We start from the raw sequence: 17812 nt of genomic DNA, 5'->3' as shown, positions 1-17812 counted from the left end.
CACCCCTCCACTCAGTTATTTCTCCAGCCTCTGCCCCTTCTCCTCCAGCTGGATACACCTTCCGAGTTCATACCCAAGGCTCACCAAGCAAGGAGGGAGTTCTTTCATCACCATCTTTCACTGGGGATCTGCAGCAGAAGGTTCCGTTGCATGCCTTACATGCTGGAGGGATCCTTTCCTACATGAGTTAGAAAATCCTCACCTGCCATACTTCTGTTTTGGTTCATTGGTTTGTTGTTGGTTGCAGTTGTTATATTTTAATGAACAACAATTGTAACCTTTCATTTTGGTCTCTTGAGTTGTCTTTGGGGTGTGGGGGGACAGTAAAACCTGCATGCTTTCCAGATTCTGTGAGTCATGTCTGTATTTTAATAACCATTCAAATTGGGATTGCGAAATTGCAGTGAATTGATTACATCTCGGCTCTTGCAAGGCACTATAATCTTAATACAAAGGGGGTTCTCCTTTCCCCGCCCTGTTGTATCACCTTCTCTCTTCTCATTGTGTCCTTCCAGACAGCAGCCTCTTTCCTCCAGGGCCAGCTCCAGCAACGACCATCATTAACGTCTACAAGTGTGATGCTTCCGTCAATAGGAATATCAGTCTTCATTTTGTGTTCAGCAGTGACAAGCACTTCCAATGAAAGAGCCTGAGGTGAGGAACAGCAACCCCCCCCCCAAAAAAGCACATGAATAATTTAAAACCCAAATGCTAGACTGTCTGCCAAAGCCTACATATCTGCCAAAAACCTATGGATCAACCTTAAGCACTTAGCACTTCCTTATCAAGATAAAATTTAAATATATCTTCTGCATGGCTGTCAAGTGTGTTCTTGTACCTTATCCAAAACTCTTCCAAAAACAACACCTCAGAACTGCTTTGTTCACATGTAACAAGTTTCCAAAGGTGCAACATAGACTTGCATTCCCCCACATAATATAGCTTCAGTTCTTGATATATTATTTGTTAATTTATCAAAATAGATAGCCCCAAAGGGCCAGATTGAAATTGCAGAGAGTACATAAGGATTACATCCCATTTACCCAGTTCTCTTCAGGGGCAGAAAGGAGATTCCATCTAAACATCAGTAAGAACTTTCTGACAATAAGAGCTGTTTGGCTGTGGAATGGACCCCCTCAGGAAGCTGTGGACTCTCACTTCATTGGAAGTTTTAAGATGACCAGTTTGGAGGGCTGCTTGATCTGGTGCCCTTGGAGCCTGGCATTAGCCCCTGCTGAATGCTGAATAATTGTGGTGGGCTGCACTGGTCGGTTAACAAACATCCAAGATTCCTTTTGAAGGGACATTGGATGATTATATATATATATATATATATATATATATATATATATATATTTACATGGGTAGGGGACTGGTCTCTAGCAGATAAATCAGAGGGTTAGAAATATTCTGTAGGTATGGTGGCAGTGTGAAGTGGCTCTCCCAGTCCTTCAATTTCTTCAGCTCTTTGTTCAGAAGGCTCTGCTGATTCAAGGCAGTTTCACTGTTGATTGAAGCACTATTTGGTTAAAGGACTGGATTGATTCATGGCATGGGACAATTGACTGCAAGACCTTAGTGATGGTACCAGGCAGTTCATTAGGCTTTGTGACACTGATTGGATATTCATTGCTGTGGTTTTTGCAAGTAGTACTGTTTAGCAGCTGGGTCCGATTGCAAATTGCATCTACTTAGCAGAGCCTAATATATGGAATTGTTTCTTAATGAAAAGAGTCCATAAAACTGATAAATGAAGGAGTAATAGTAGTTTTGGTTGTTCTGAGATTTATTCCCAGCATTTCTGAGGAATATAACAAGTGTCTTTCATCTGTAGGGATGCCCTCCTTACACCACTTACACCATCTTGTTTGTTTTGCATGCTGCACCTCCTGAGGAGAGTTTAAACAAGTGTAATTTATATACTTGCAGGTCTCTTGCTCTGTAATCTACCCTAAATGAGATTCAGGAAGCCAAATTCATAGGGGAAGTGTAAACAGATCCAGGTTTCAGGAAATCCATTTTAGTATGAGATTATAATTTAAGGGTGCAATCCACACCCTGTTGACACATTTTTCAACTTAACAGTGTTCAGTAAATTAGTTCTTGTTCTATTTATGTTCAGGATAGGAATACAACAATAAAATTAAAAACATAACAAATTAATAGCTGGCTACCAGAGCTTTTCCATGTAATAAGAATACTGTTAACATCAGGACTCCCAGTGTTGGAACTGTAAGAGGCCTGCTATGACAAGTTTACCAGGCATCCTGAGGATCAAAGACAGAAACTGCCTCTTCCAGAGTCTAGATCACCATATGGACTTCACATCACAGTTTAGAAGAATTGGTGTAAGCTAGAGAGAGTACTGTTTTCTAAAAAGATGAAGCAAAAGAGGCAAAACTCTGCTGTCCATTCGATTTCCATTTTGCTAGTACCTAAGTACCTAAGAAGGGATTGTGTGGAAATTTGTGTAAGCAAGCCTACCCATTCTCTTTTAGTAATTCCTTGGCATCGTTCCAAAAACAGCCTGACATTACTGGGTCTTTTTAAAAAATGCCCTATGTTTGCCCTCTATTCCTTCTTCGAAGTGAAATATTAATCGATCAGCAAACATAACAATAATAGTGCCCATGAAAGCTGAGATAGAGGCAATGAAGCCTAAATCTCCACTTGTACACAGCTACAAAGCTGGAAGATAACACAAAAGAAACCTGAATAGGCAGGTGATACGATACCATACGTTGCTCAGAAACCCATGAAACTCACCATCGGAAGGATTTAAAGAAAGCAATCATGACTGCATGCAAAGAGTCGTGCATGGTTTGTAAGGCACTTGATTACTGTTCATTTTCAAAAGAGTGGTTTGCAGGCACATGTATCTTGAGTTTGTTTTCAATGCACCTCTAGGTAACCCTTCACAAGTGGACTTTCCAAAATGTTGCCTTCAATTGAAATGCTTTTCAAGAAAACCATTTCTTTCTCTAGCATAGCTCAGTAGTGGTCTAATTATTCTGCTCAATTTCCATTCCATCATTAGGCAGAGGTCTGGGAGACTGGGTTTCCTCAGCTGAAGGATTGCGTTTTGGTCTAGTTAACTCAGTTGTGGCAAGTTGGAGCTATGAAAGATTGTTTTTTATGTATTGACACAACAGGAGACAGGCTTCAGGGGTGTCTTCACACCACTACCAAAGTGATTTTTGAAATGCATATTGTACTTCCCACAACACAGCCCTCAAATCTCCAACAAAAAAAAAATGACATTTGTGTGGGGCGTGATAATATATATATCAAATTAGATGTGATTGTGACCTTAGGGGTTTTCTCCCTCCCAAATAAAAGGATGTGTGTTTCCTTTGTCCACCAGCCCTGTTGCTCAGTTGGTAAGAGACTGGGAAAAGCCCAAATTCCACTTTTTTCATATTTATTTATTATGATAATAAATAGATTGGTTGCATTTACATCCTACCCTTTTCTCCAAGAAGCTCGAGGTGGCATACATAGTTCTCTCCCTTCTCATTTAATTCACACAACAACCCTGTGAGGTAGGTTAGGCTGAGGGGTGGTGACTGTTCCACGGTCACCCAGTGAGCCTCATGGCCAACTGGGGATTTGAACTCCAGTCTCCCAGGTCCTAGTCTGACACTGGACAGCACTGGCTCTGAACAACATTCCAGCACAGAACATTGTGTAAGGGAAACAACAATTATGGAAGGGTGAGGATCATTTCTACCCTCCATAGTTGGAGTGCTCTGCACGCACAATCTTTGAAGCCAACCCATAGTCAATATGATCATGATGCCATTATGAAAATGTTATAAAAACAGAGGGGTCTATGTTAGGTTAAGGCTGTTCACCAGATTCTAACAAATCTCATACCAAACCAGACTGATTGGGGATTCAGCTTTGGCCAAATTAGGTGGAAACAGCCCCAGATTACCTTAGGTCAGACCGGGCCACCTGGAGTCATCCAGGACTGCCAGACGGCAGGGTATTGGATTGGAAGGAGGAGAGGCAGTCAGACAGTGTCAGTGCACCCTAGGGAAGTAGCAGCAAGCAGGGTCAAACCCTCCTGCCCACAGGTTGGTTGGGGAGGGACACATTGCCTCTTTCTTCCCACACCTGAGTCGTATGTTTTGTTGTTGTTTAGTTGTTTAGTCGTGTCCGACTCTTCATGACCCCATGGACCAGAACACACCAGGCACTCCTGTCTTCCACTGCCTCCCACAGTTTGGTCAGACTCATGCTGGTAGCTTCGAGAACACTGTCCAACCATCTCATCCTCTGTTGTCCTCTTCTCCTTGTGCCCTCCATCTTTCCCAGCATCAGGGTCTTTTCCAGGGAGTCTTCTCTTCTCATGAGGTGGCCAAAGTATTGGAGCCTCAGCTTCAGGATCTTTCCTTCCAGTGAGCACTCAGGGCTGATTTCCTTAAGAATGGAGAGGTTTGATCTTGCAGTCCGTGGGACTGTCAAGAGTCTCCTCCAGCACCATATGTTTAGTTAACCCTAAATAAACATTAGCCCCTCCCCCAAAATTGATTCAGGGGTGTATCCAATTCCCATATTAAAGCTGATCTCAGACCCTAGATCGGTGGGGGGGGGGTCATGCACAGCCCTATATTGGGTATTGAATACCTACCATTCCAAGTCACACTGAACTTGCCTCTTTGCCTCGCCTGCACTTTGAAGAGTCACAAACTCTGTACAACCCTGCAAGAAAGAACCTGAGCAATTGTGCAATACCACCTACCGGGATCTTTGTGAAAAGAAAATAAATATTACTTTTTGAGTGTTCCAGTCCACACCTGTCTGGGCCTGAACACACGCCAAGAAAGCCTCGGTTGTCAATGGGATAAAAGACTGCTGATGGCAAGACAAAGAAATCGGATGCTGTCCAAGCCTGTGAGTGACAGAACGAAGTGAGGAAGTATCGGGAAAGGTGTTAATTCTCCAGTTTCTTTTTCAGGAGTAAGATTTATTCTGTTCTACAGTTTTCCCCTCCATCTTCAATAATTAGTAGCCTTGACTGTTGGCACACATACTTTGGTGTTTTGCTTTTTTCAAGAATGTGTATTTATGATGGGATTGTTAAAGTTCATTGGCTCCTATAATGAATGAAACAGGAAAGAGGTTATATATGACAACCACACAGCTGAACTGTTTAAGATGAAAAAGCATTTCCTCAATATTTTAAGAAGTTCTTCCAGATATGTGCCATTACAACAAGTTTATTGTGTAGCTGGAAAAGAGAGAAGAAAACAGCATTTATATAGCAAGTCATCATTGCCTCTGTATCTGCTGTCTGGAATGCTGTGAACCATGTTGCAGTCTCTCTATCTAGAGAACAGCGTTCCACAACCTGGTACCCTCCAGATGTTTGGACTAGTGATCTAGCAGCACTTACATCTGTTGGTGAGCATTCCCATACAGCTCCCGTTAGCCCCAGCCAGGTGATCTAGGATATACTTGATTTTTTTCCCATTTCATTCTTTCTCCAAGGAGCTCAGGGTGCCATACATGGTTCCACAATTTTGATCCTTGCAACAACCCTGTGAGGTAGACTAGGCTGAGAGACATTGGCTGTCCCAGATCTATTAGTAAGCATTGTGACTGACCGCAACCCAAGTTGAAACAGTCCCAGGAAATGCATGTGTCAGGTTTGGCCAAAGGGGTAGAACTCTCAGGAGAGAGCAAGCTGTTGACTATGTGTGGGGCAGAGTCATGTGCCATAGCCTAATGCAGACAAACAGGTCAGATTCCAGAGATGCCAGCTCTGGGTAGGCACAATATCATGTTCCAGAAGAAAAGTAATAGGGTGATCATTTATGTATTGCAAGAAAAGAAGCTATGCCCATCAAGAAGGACAGAGATGTTCTGCCCTGTGGAACGCCCTCCCATCAGATGTCAAGGAAATAAACAACTACTGTATCTGACTTTTAGAAGACATCTGAAAGCAGCCCTGTTTAGAGAAGTTGTTAATGTTTGATCTTTTATCATGTTTTTAGTGCTTTCTTGGGAGCCACTCAGAGTGGCTGGGGAAACCCAGCCAGATGGGAGGGATATAAATATATTATTATTATTATTATTATTAGTAGTAGTAGTAGTAGTAGTAGTAGTAGTAGTAGTAAATTTATAAATAATTACTGTAACTTGAATAGGTATGCAATACCTCTCACCATAGTGGGGGAGATTGTGACTTAGGTGGTCTGTGTGCCTACTCACTTTGTAGTCCAGGTGGGCATCAATTGATATCACCCAGTTGCTTTTCCTTCTTGTAATTCTTTCTCTTTAAACTGAACATACACTGGACAGCCCTTCACACAGTGGACTCCTTCAAACAGAAAGCTCTCATCTGAAACCCTTCAAATACAAGACTACCCTTCGTATAGTAGGACACTTGACTACCCTAGCAAGCAGTACAAAAGCAGTTTGTGGGAAAACAGGCCTCATATAACCAACATGCTTAAGTTTAATTAACACATTAAGAGGTTAAAACCATAGCGTAGGTTGACCTGCCAGGCTTCGCTATGTCTACTTCCTCTCACCTTGGGAGGGACTGGGCAATCAAGCCTACCCGAAAGCTCAGTGTGTAAAGAGGTTTGAGCTGGACAGAGGTTTTTCTTTCTTCCTTTCTCTTCACACTAAAACTCATTGATATCTAATGAAGCTGACTGCTGGAAGATTAAGGACAGATAGAAGAAAGTACTTCTTCACACAGCAGTTAGTCTACAGGAGCGCCTGTCCTGGTATGCCCCGCAGAGGACCTTAAGGTCCATGAACAACCATAGTTTAGAGGTCCCAGGCCCTAAGGAAGTCAGGCTATCCTCCACCAAGGCCAGGGCCTTTTCAGTGATGGCTCTGACCTGGTGGAATGCTCTGTCCCAGGAGACTAGGGCCCTTCAGGATTTAACCTCCTTCCGTCAGACCTGTAAGACAGAGCTATTCCGCCTGGCCTTTAATTTGAATTCGGCCTGATCTTTTATTTCCCTCCCCTCCCCTCCCCCTCTAGGTTGGTGGCCATCACTTCTTCCTGTAGGAGCAAGTTCCATAGTTTAACTATAATAATGATGATGATGACGATGATAAATTTTTATTTATACCCCACCCCTCCCAGTTTAAAAACCGGGCTCAGGGCAGCTAACAACAAATTTAAAACAATTATAAAAGCAGCATTAAATACAGTATAAAAACATGAATAACAATAAAATTCAAAAACCAATTTAGGGGAAATAAGCATTAGATAATTCCCAGGGCTAGCTGGCTGAATTGGTCCTACTTGGGCCAGCGAGGAGGCCAGGGGAGAATAAGCTGTGTGGTCTCATAGCGGGTTATCTTCATAAAAGGAAAAGAGGATTACTGAAATCCATGGAGAGGGCAATTGATGGCTACTAGCCAGGATAGATATACACTGCCTCCACAACCATGTTGAAAATAGATCAACGTGTCATTGTACAATGAAAGACAAGTTCTTCCCAAACAAAATGCAATCACATTTACAGAGGGTATTTGGAGTCCAGAAAAGACAATGGTGATTAGCAGAAACTTCTGAATACACGTTGGTAACTGAAATCTATGTTCTTAAAGAATTATGAGAATAGTGACATAAGCTGAAAAGGCAAATACTTTCCTCCGATCAAGGCTGAGTGTTAGAAGGAGAAATAGGGAGCAGTTGATGTCAGAAAACCACGCCATGGAATTTATTCAAAACCCAAGCTTTTATTTCAACTGTTGTTTGTTTTGAATACCAGTCTTTTCTCCTCTCATGGCTAAAAATGGCATCAATTGCATGGTTTGCTGGAGTTCATTTAAACAGTTTTGAAAGTTCACTGTAACCTTTCAAACTAATGCTCTCTGCTGCCAAATGTAAACGTCTCTGCCAGAAAGTATGTATGCAACACAATCTCTAAATTCACTTTCTGAAATCTGCAAAATTACTTTTGAAAGACTATAATTCTCTATCAGAATGGAAGAGTGCCTAATTGTGCCATAGTCTTGTCAGTGTCCATGCCAGAATAATAGTCTTATCACACAGTGTATTTGAATTGGCGAATGGTGAGATATTTCAAATGGAGAGGTGCTCAAATTGCAAACTTGCCTGCTCAGAAAGTATGGGCACCATCCAACTAACTTGTTCCATCAATACAAGGAGTTTTGCTTGTGCAGCGGAACTCCCTCTTCCATCTCTTCCCCCCGCACACCCACTAAATTTGTTCTGGAAGTTTCCCCAACCCATTTTTTTGCCCATTAACCTTAAACCAAAATTCTGTGTCAGTGTGAATTTCTTTATTCTAATGGGGGGTTGGCTTGAGGGTCTTGACACGCAACTGCTGTGGAGGGTGATCATTAAGTGTTGCCCCCAAAGAAGTTAATTAATCAGTGGGGGGGGGGGACAAAAGTGGAAATTGAAAAAATGTGCATATGGTAATTTCTATGTATAGATGTGAATTTAGAAATAATTACTGTGATTTAAACAGAAATTCATCTCACCAGTAAGACTGTGACCAAGTAACTTGTGTGCCTACTCTGTGTGCTAAAGGTAAAGGTAAAGGGACCCCTGACCATTAGGTCCAATCATGGACAACCCTGAGGTTGCGGCGCTCATCTCACTTTATTGGCCGAGGGAGCCGGCGTACAGCTTCCGGGTCATGTGGCCAGCATGACTAAGCCGCTTCTGGCGAACCAGAGCAGCACACGGAAACGCCGTTTACCTTCCCGCCGGAGCGGTACCTATTTATCTTCTTGCACTTTGACGTGCTTTCAAACTGCGAGGTTGGCAGGAGCAGGGACCGAGCAATGGGAGCTCACCCCGTCACAGGGATTTGAACCGCCGACCTTCGGATCGGCAAGCCCTAGGCTCTGTAGTTTAGACCACAGCGCCATCTGCATCCCTACACTCTGTGTGCTGCCCATGTGCTAAGTGCTGGTGGGCAAACTTCAAGGCCACTGCTAACTTTCCCTCCTTATGATTCTTTTTCTTTAAACCAGGCAGTCCTTCAAATACAGCCTTGTCCTCTGCCAAGTAGGCCACCTTACTGCAGGAGACTGGCTAATGCATAATGGATTGGCAATATCTGAGCTCTCTGTTGTCTTCTGAAACAAAAGGCAATTGATAGTACATAATGAGATCAGTGTGTGGTTTGTCTGCACATTATTTCTTTTCGCACTTTGGGGTTGAAAAATGGTTCCTTTATATAAATACACATATGGTAGCATATAATAATGCCAGTATGAATGCATTTTGCTTTTGCAAACCAGCATGGGGGCCTCTTGGTGCTGGGAATTAGATGTAGCTTGGGAAATGTCCCCCTGGAAGGAAGCATGTGAAGTGAAGAAATAGCATATTATCTTCAGTGTATAATTTCAGAATTAATCTGATTTTGTTGCATTTGGGGCTTTTTGGAGTGCATTCTAGTAGGTTGCTATGGAAATAAAATGCTAAACTTGCAAATCAAAATGTGCATACATTAAAACAATGTGGAGAAGCAAGTTTAAATTGGGTCTCTTTTATTGATACTGCATAATGTGCTTTTAAAAGTTGCTGAAGAAACAAAGAAATTCCTCTCTAACTCTTTATACAAGTTTTATATTAAGAAGAAGAAACTAAATAATTTTATACAATGACAGCATAATAAACTCAGAAATTTTTATTCTTACGATATAGTACAAAACCTTTTTATATAGTTTTAATCTTTACCATGCAGCTGTCATATATAGACACAGACCTACCATGATTGACCAGACAAAAGCCAGGATGTCTCCTCAGATAAAGTCCCAATGACATAAGGTCCACAAACCTTATGAATCCTCCATAAGGTCTCAGAGATGGAAATATAAATCCTTAGATTTACTCGGAAGATAGTCTCACTGACTACAGTGTCACACACACACACATTTCACTGCAAGATGATGTTCACATATATCATGGAGTCTGTGCTATAAAGCAGAAATTGTCTCTTTGGGGAAAAGAGACATTTGCAATATAAAGATGAACAAAAATTGAAACTAATATGGCACTTAACATTTTGCACAGCAGTTATTTTGACAGTGTTACATAAGGCATAAAAATATATATTTTTATGCATTTTTACAACTTAAATATACAACATACAATATTCATCGTTATCTCTTATCCTCGGACTTCCAGTCCATCTCTCCATGGCATTCTGGGTAGTCTTTTGTCAGCTGCATAATCTATTATTCCACCCATTTTCATCTCACATCTTCCTTTATTTAATGTTATCTGCTGCTTATATGTTAATTCCTACTTGTAGATTAAACTGACTATTATACCCTCTGAGATACTCTTCAAAGCACTTCCACTCATATCTTTTCCATGACTCATCCTTATTTCTTAGTTTCGCTGTCATAGTTACTAATTTGGTGTATTATATCAATTTATTCTGCAATATTACTTTCATGGGTATCTCCCTTTCTTTCCATTATTTTGCATATACCACTCTAGCTGTGGCAGTTGCGTATACAAAGAGTATGAGTTCCTTTTTTGGAATATCATCACTTGTTATCTCTAATAGAAAGGCCTCAGGTCTTTTGGGAAATGTGATCTTAAGGATCTTTTTAAATTCTGTATGAATCATTTCCCAGGATCCTCTAGCATATTTATACGACCACCACATATGGATCAGGGTTCCCTCTACCTAGTGGCACTTCCAGCATAGATTTGACCCCTTTCTGTACATTTTTGCCAGTTTTCTGGGTGTCAAGTACCACTGGTACATCATCTTTGGTAAATTTTCCTTGATAAGGTAGCACGCAGAGAAGTTCATAGATTTCCCCCATAGTTTTCCCCACGCTGACATTTCTATATTATAACCAATATCTATAGCCCATTTAATCATTGTCACATTTACCATTTTGTCTTTAGTCTCCCACTCCAGTAATAGTTTATAAATCTTTGAAATTAGTTTTTCATCCTTTCCTATTACAATTTTTTCAAATTCTGAACTCATTTCCCCAAATCCCTTTTCTTTATCTTTTAAATAACTCGTTCACCTGGAAGAACTGAAACCAATCTATAGTATAATCTGATACCTCCTTTATAGAGTTTAAAGAGGGAAAGATCCATCTGAAAAAGAGAGAGAAGGTGTAAGGAAGAGATTTTCCCTTCCTCTCCCCTCCACATCACCAGTCGTGTTCTGTTTCTAAAATAAAAAATAAAAAATTAGGAAGTTTAGCTTCCTCGCTTGACCTTTCAATCAAATCTTCTTTCTGCTGAAAAGTCTTGTGAGACAAATATGATCTGATGTCGTCCTTTGTGTGTCAATACTGGATTCCGTAAAGCCTCTAAGATGTCAAAGCAACTACTCTACTTCTCTCCTACCAGTAAATAACAGCCAGTAAACCTAAAACATTGGAAAAGCACTGACTTAAATAAAGCAAACATACAAAGATGAATATATTCTATTTAATGCCTTTTGCTGCAAGAGCACAAACTGTCTGAAATATTTTTATAAGCCACTGGAAGGGAACGGAATACATACATAAGTGGGACAGCTTTGGCGAGTCCACCTCAAAACCTTGCCCAGAGGAAATTATATTTCTGCAAATGCAACAGATATACTAAAATCATAAAGAAATCTTAAAACATCTCAGAATGGGCTCCATCTTGTTTTCATTTTAGTAAATTGATGCCATCTGTCTGTCTCGAGAGACAATGGAGTGTGCTTCTGGGGGTGAAGTCAAACCGCTGTGACCTTCCAGGAGCACAAGACTGGGCAATGTGTATGGAGGTCCTGGGCTATCCAGATGACAAGGCCCCTCTCTCAGCCTCATTGATGGGGTCCAAAGGAAAACAGAGCTTTCTACATTTTGTCAGAACAAGATGCTACTGTCATGAATGTCCAGTTTCAATTTGGCTAGAGCATGTCTTAGCAAGGGTGCAATATGCACATGAATCTATTCCGCTTCTGCTTCAATTCTTTTGTACTAATGCAAAAATGAAAAAGGCAGACGAAGTCACCCTTGTTTCAACATCACATCCTCAGTCATGGGGACGACATGGCCTGTGCTAGCTAGCAATGTGTGAGAGAGTGATTCTTCCAAATTCACTCTTCCAGAACAAGGACCAAAAACACAGCTCTGCTTTGATAGCCACACTTCTCTGAATGTTGCAATAAGTTCCCCAATGAAAGAATGCCTACAAAAATGTATGTATTGGTGAAAATGTGGCACTCACAGATGTGTATATTAGTGAAAATAACCTACCCAGACCCTAAGATCATCTTCTGAGGCCTTCTTTTGTGTGCTGCCTCCTTGAGAGGTCCAGACAGTGGCAATACAAGAACGGGCCTCTCTGCAGTGGCTCCCTGTCTGTGGATGGGGTTTAGTAGCCACTGATAGTTTTATTGGGGGAGGGATTGATTGAAATAATAAGAGTGGCAAAAGAGTGAACAAAAATGTGCATTTTGGTAGAAATGCCCATGAATATTCATGCAAATTTCAAGTCATTGTCAATAGGAACTGAGAAGGTAGAGCAAACAGTTTCTTGTGCTTTGTGTACTTTTGGATGGGTAGTTACTGGGACCTTTCACAGGTGCAATAGGAGGCAGAGGTGGGCATATTGGTGACAACTGATGTAAGGCCAGCTTGTTGACTTACAAATGATCTTCTGGCTGACTGCATGAGTCATCCAAAGCAATTCCTAAAAGAGAGTGACACAAGCTTTGAGAGGAATCTACTCTTATCCCCAGAGGGCTAGAGGATGAAGGGGAGCCAAGCTCTACTTGGGACATCACGACAGAGGAATCATACATTAGCCTCTGCCAATGATACAGCAAGGTGGCACAGCCCAGAGGTGTAAATGGGAGCATTGATTTTCTGCCAAGCTGGATTAACTAAGAGAGATACATCCCCTAGCATAATGGGGGGAAAGGGTACTTCTGATATGACTGCTTTGTTTTGCTGTTATGGTCTCCTTGGACACAGCATTCTTAAAGAGATAGGAAGCTTGAAGTTTTGGCTTCTTCCACATTTGGCCACACCACAATGCCATGGGCTCCCATCCCCAAGCTAATCAACATTAAGCCAAGTGGGTTGCAGGCAGGAACAGGGAACGAGCCAGTGGGGCATGGTTGTTACAGCATGAGTAGCTGATGTGGGGCCCTTCCAATGGTTCTAGACTACAACTTCCTTCGTCTCTGATGAATGGTGAGGCTAGCTGCAGAGCCTCTGAGGAATTTTATCAGGGGGTACAAAGTTTCTTTGGAGTAAATATTCGTGGGCAAGCATGGGGGGGCATGTTGGCGACATCCAAGCAGGTAGGAGGGCATTCCACACAATATTGGCCCTATTGACCACATCTTCCTATCTCCCAAGACACCTCCTCAGTGCAGTCTGGGACACTATCAATAGATTGATTGTCAGACATAATGGGATAACTTGCTCATTATAAACTCCCTCACCCTGGCAGTTGTATTCATGCTATCAAGCCATGGTCTATTTTAATTCTGTCACAGAAAAAATAGAAAGTCAGCTTACACTGAGTGAGACCCATTCGTTCATCTAGCCCAGTTATGTCAACAAAGATTGGCAGTGGACTTCCAGGGTTTCAGGCAGTTATCTTTCCCTGATCTCCCTGGAGATGCTAAGGATTGAACCTGGGACATTTTGCATGCAAAGCATGTGTCCTACCACTGAGCTACAGCTTTCCCCCATGTGTTGTTTCTTGTCCTTCCCCTCTTCAACCCTTTCTATTATTTGATACAAGCACCAACTATGAAAGTTGTAAAGCAACATCCCCAGGAAGCTGCAATTGAAGATTGGCCAGATATTGCAAGACTGCCTTAAAATCAGGCATAAAGCTTTGGTTCACCCAAAATATGTGCAAATATACTTGGTGGGGAAGCATCTTGGATAGCCTGGGTGGCTAATCAAGGGGAAGGTGGGACAGTGCAATTGATTGCTTCTGTGCTCCTTTGTCAGCTAATGTAGAAAAGCAGCAAATCCAAAGTAGAACTCTCAAGCTCCACTTGCAACTCAGTGTGTGGTCCTATGCGAGTTTACTTGGAAGTAAACTTCACCAATCATACCAAAGACAGCATCCTTAGTCCCAGAGTCACTCTAAACACATTTTCTCAGAATCAAGGCCCAGAAATTGCAAACTCAACTGGATTTACTTCGTTGATTAGGGATTTACGTACTTTCCTAGGAGTAAGCCTTACTGCACGCAGTGGTACCTCTAAGTAGGCAAATATAGAATTGCACTGTGGATCACTGAGTAACTAATCTGAGACTAAAAGTTTATACTAGATGCATGAGATGACTGCCATGCGATAGTCTCTGTATTGTTGCTTGATTTTAAATCTTAGTATAAAATGAGGAGCAGAAGGTGGCTGTTGTATCCAGATGGAAGACATTTCAGTGACAAGTGGGAGTATTTATATCAGCCTGAAATCAGTCTGTCTCTTCCTTTTCGGGTTAGTGATTCTCTTCCTTTGGTTTATATAATAATGTTTCTTTTAAAAACAATTCTACAAAGGAGAGCCTGGAAACCAACTGAGAAAACTAAATTTTAACTCATGTCCACCGATACCAAATGTTCATTCTGATACTTAAATGCTTGATGGTCCCTTTTTTCATCAGCAGAAACAAAAGTACAAATGAAAAAGACCCCAGGTAATGAGAATTGAAGCTTATGTCAAAGGTGTGAAAAATCAAATTAAATGTCAAACGAAAAGCAACTGGGTTTGGATGAAAAGAGATGATGAACCTGAACTAAACAGATGACCCTAAAATGTGGAATTTTTTTAACCTAAAAAGGAGGAGGATTTTCTGGAAAATTGGATCGATCAGTTCTATATTTCAAATATATAGTGGAGTCTTTTCAAACATAGTGGAATAGGAACCTATAAGAACCCCAATAATTAATTTATGCACAGTTAGGTTGGCCATGAGACTGGGGGCTTCATGCTTTTCTCCCAGAGTGTATAAGATCAAGTGTGTGGGAAGCCTCTTTATGCTGGCACAATGTAGCAGCAGATTATTGTGCCATCCCAAGGTCCATTTTAAGTGCCAGCCTGTCACTTTCCTCTTTCTCAACACAGCATTCCCATGTGGTGGCATTTATATTGGTGTGTGTGTGTGTGTGTGTGTGTGTGTGTGTGTGTGTGTGTGTCAAGGGTAGGACATCCTTTACTGACCATTGGTACAATGCACAACCTCTTTTACTTAAGAGAAAATGTTTAGGAAATTGTTCTAGCTCTTTTAGTAAGGATACGTTGTGGGGAAAAGTTTATCTCTCTTAGTGCTCACTGGAAGGAGAGATCCTGAAGCTGAGGCTCCAATACTTTGGCCAACTCATGAGAAGAGAAGACTCCCTGGAAAAGACCCTGATATTGAGAAAGGAGAAGGGGACGACAGAGGACGAGATGGTTGGACAGTGTTCTCGAAGCTACCAGCATGAGTTTGACCAAACTGCGGGAGGCAGTGGAAGACAGGAGTGCCTGGCGTGCTCTGGTCCATGGGGTCATGAAGAGTCGGACACGACTAAACGACTAAACAACAACAACAACAAAGTGCCTTTGAGCAATTAACAGGGATGCAGGTGGTGCTGTGGTCTAAACCACTGAACCTCTTTGGCTTGCTGATTGGAAGGTCAGTGGTTCGAATCCGCATGACGGGGTGAACTCTATCCCAGCTCCTGCCAACCTAACAGTTCAAAAGTATGTCAGTGCAAGAAGATAAATAGGTACCGCTCTGGGGGGAAGGTAAACGGCATTTCTGTGCGCTCTGGTTTCTGTCATGGTGTTCCATTGTACCAGAAGCGGTTTAGTCATGCTAGCCACATGACCCAGAAAGCTGTTTGCGGACAAACACCGGCTCCCTCGTCATGAATGCGAGATGAGAGCTGCAACCCCATAGTTGCCTTTGACTGGAGGTAACCATCCAGGGGTCCTTTACCTTTACCTTTTTACCTTGGAACATCCTAGTGTCTAAATAATGCTCCATGTGATATCTCCCCTTTACCAGAACCCTTTAAAATGTCTCATGTGGAAGGATGCAGAATATGACAATGTCGAGGGTCAGGTGAAACTATTTCCCCTTGCCCTGGTTACTGAAGGAAACTCTCCAGCCAGTCCTGCTTTGCTCCATTAGCAACATCGACAGCAGGGATTAGGAACCTGCGGACCTTCATATGTCACTGAACTCCAGCTCACACTATCCCTGACCATAGACTATGCTGGCTGGGGCTGATGGAAATTGAAGTCCGGGAACAGCTGGAAGATCGTCTTGGATCTACAGGCATATTTTTAGTAGAAAAACACATAGAAGCTTTGGAGTACAACCCCCCCCCCAACACACTGGAATGGTACAAGGGAAAGGGATTAAACTCCCTCGCCTCTCCCACACTGTGGCCCCAATCAGCATATCAACTTTCCTCCTGCAGCTACTCTTTGCAAAAACTTTAAAGTGATGGAGAAGTATTCAAGCACCTCTGCGATAGCATTAAGTTTGGCTCTAAGGGAATATGTACAAACCTAACAGTAGAAAATCTGCAACTAGGGTCTTGTGGCATGGATGTCCCTATTTTCATCAGAGGAATGCTGGAGGGTATGATACAGAGTGCTTCCAGACACTTGATTATTATGGGATTGGTGCTGCATAGGCATGGAATTTTTTGCAAAGTTGGGTTGCTTGTTTTTTTGGTAGTTTTCGCATGACGTCATCAGCATCAAAATGCCTGCCTGCAATTTTCTCTTTTTAATCAGGAGTTAGCCTTTTTGTGGAAAATCTGATGCTAAGAAGAAGAAAAACTGCTTCCATGTACTTGTTTGTGATATCTGAATTATCTGTTTGCTGTATTAAGACCCCATCTGGAAGCATCCCTATGCTAATTTCTTCTCAGTAAATTAGGTATATTAGGAACAGCAGGATGCATTCTGACTATTCAGTGGAAATGAAAGCTTCCACAGATGATTTTTAGACATACAACAGTCACTTATTTGTGCCAGTTGTCAGATTCCAACTGACCTGCTGACTTCAATTAGTCAATTGCATCTGACTAAATATTTTGCATAGCTACGCTCCTTTTCCACTTTGAGCACACACTTCAGCTGATGCAAGCAAAGCCAGAGATCATTTAAATGAAATATTCACTTTGTTTTAAATACAGTATATGGTTCTGGATCATTCTGTTACAGAAGAACTGGGCTTATTATTTAAATACTAGTATGGGAAACTTGACATGATTTCTGTAGGTTTGTTCAATGAAATTGCCATAAACCTCAGCTCAAAAGAGAGCTTGGATAAACTGAGGCAATTGGATTTAAGATTATGTATATAGGCATCAAGGTACCCTTTGCAGCAAAAGAAGAAAATAAAGTCGTGGCATTACAACTTCAAGCAGTTATGCAAATCCACATGCGCATCCATACACATATGTGTTGAAATAAGCTAAGAATCATTTGTTATTATATTGATTGTGTGATTTCATTATAGTAGACTAAGAATAAATTTGTTTATTCTTCAGGAAATGAAGAAATGTCTTGCGGAGAAATAGATTGGTTAACTGGGCATAATGCTAAATCAAACTGGAGATAGCCTGCTGTCATATAGTCTGGCATCATTTTTAAGCAGAGATTGGATGGCCATCTGTCATGGATGCTTTAGTTGAGATTCCTGCAATGCAGGGGGTTGGACTAGATGACCCTTGGGGTCCCTTCCAACTCTATGATTCTATATATTGATATCAGGCAGGAGCCTACTACTAAAAGCACTTTTGTTTAGGCAAGCCTACCCAGATACCTAGGATGCTGATGTGTTTGTTAGTTTATTGATGGTTTTAATGTTTTAAATAGTG

Source organism: Podarcis filfolensis (genome assembly GCF_964270895.1).
Source record: "Podarcis filfolensis genome assembly, chromosome: 10".
NCBI lineage: Eukaryota > Metazoa > Chordata > Lepidosauria > Squamata > Lacertidae > Podarcis > Podarcis filfolensis.
This window is presented reverse-complemented; position numbering follows the sequence as displayed.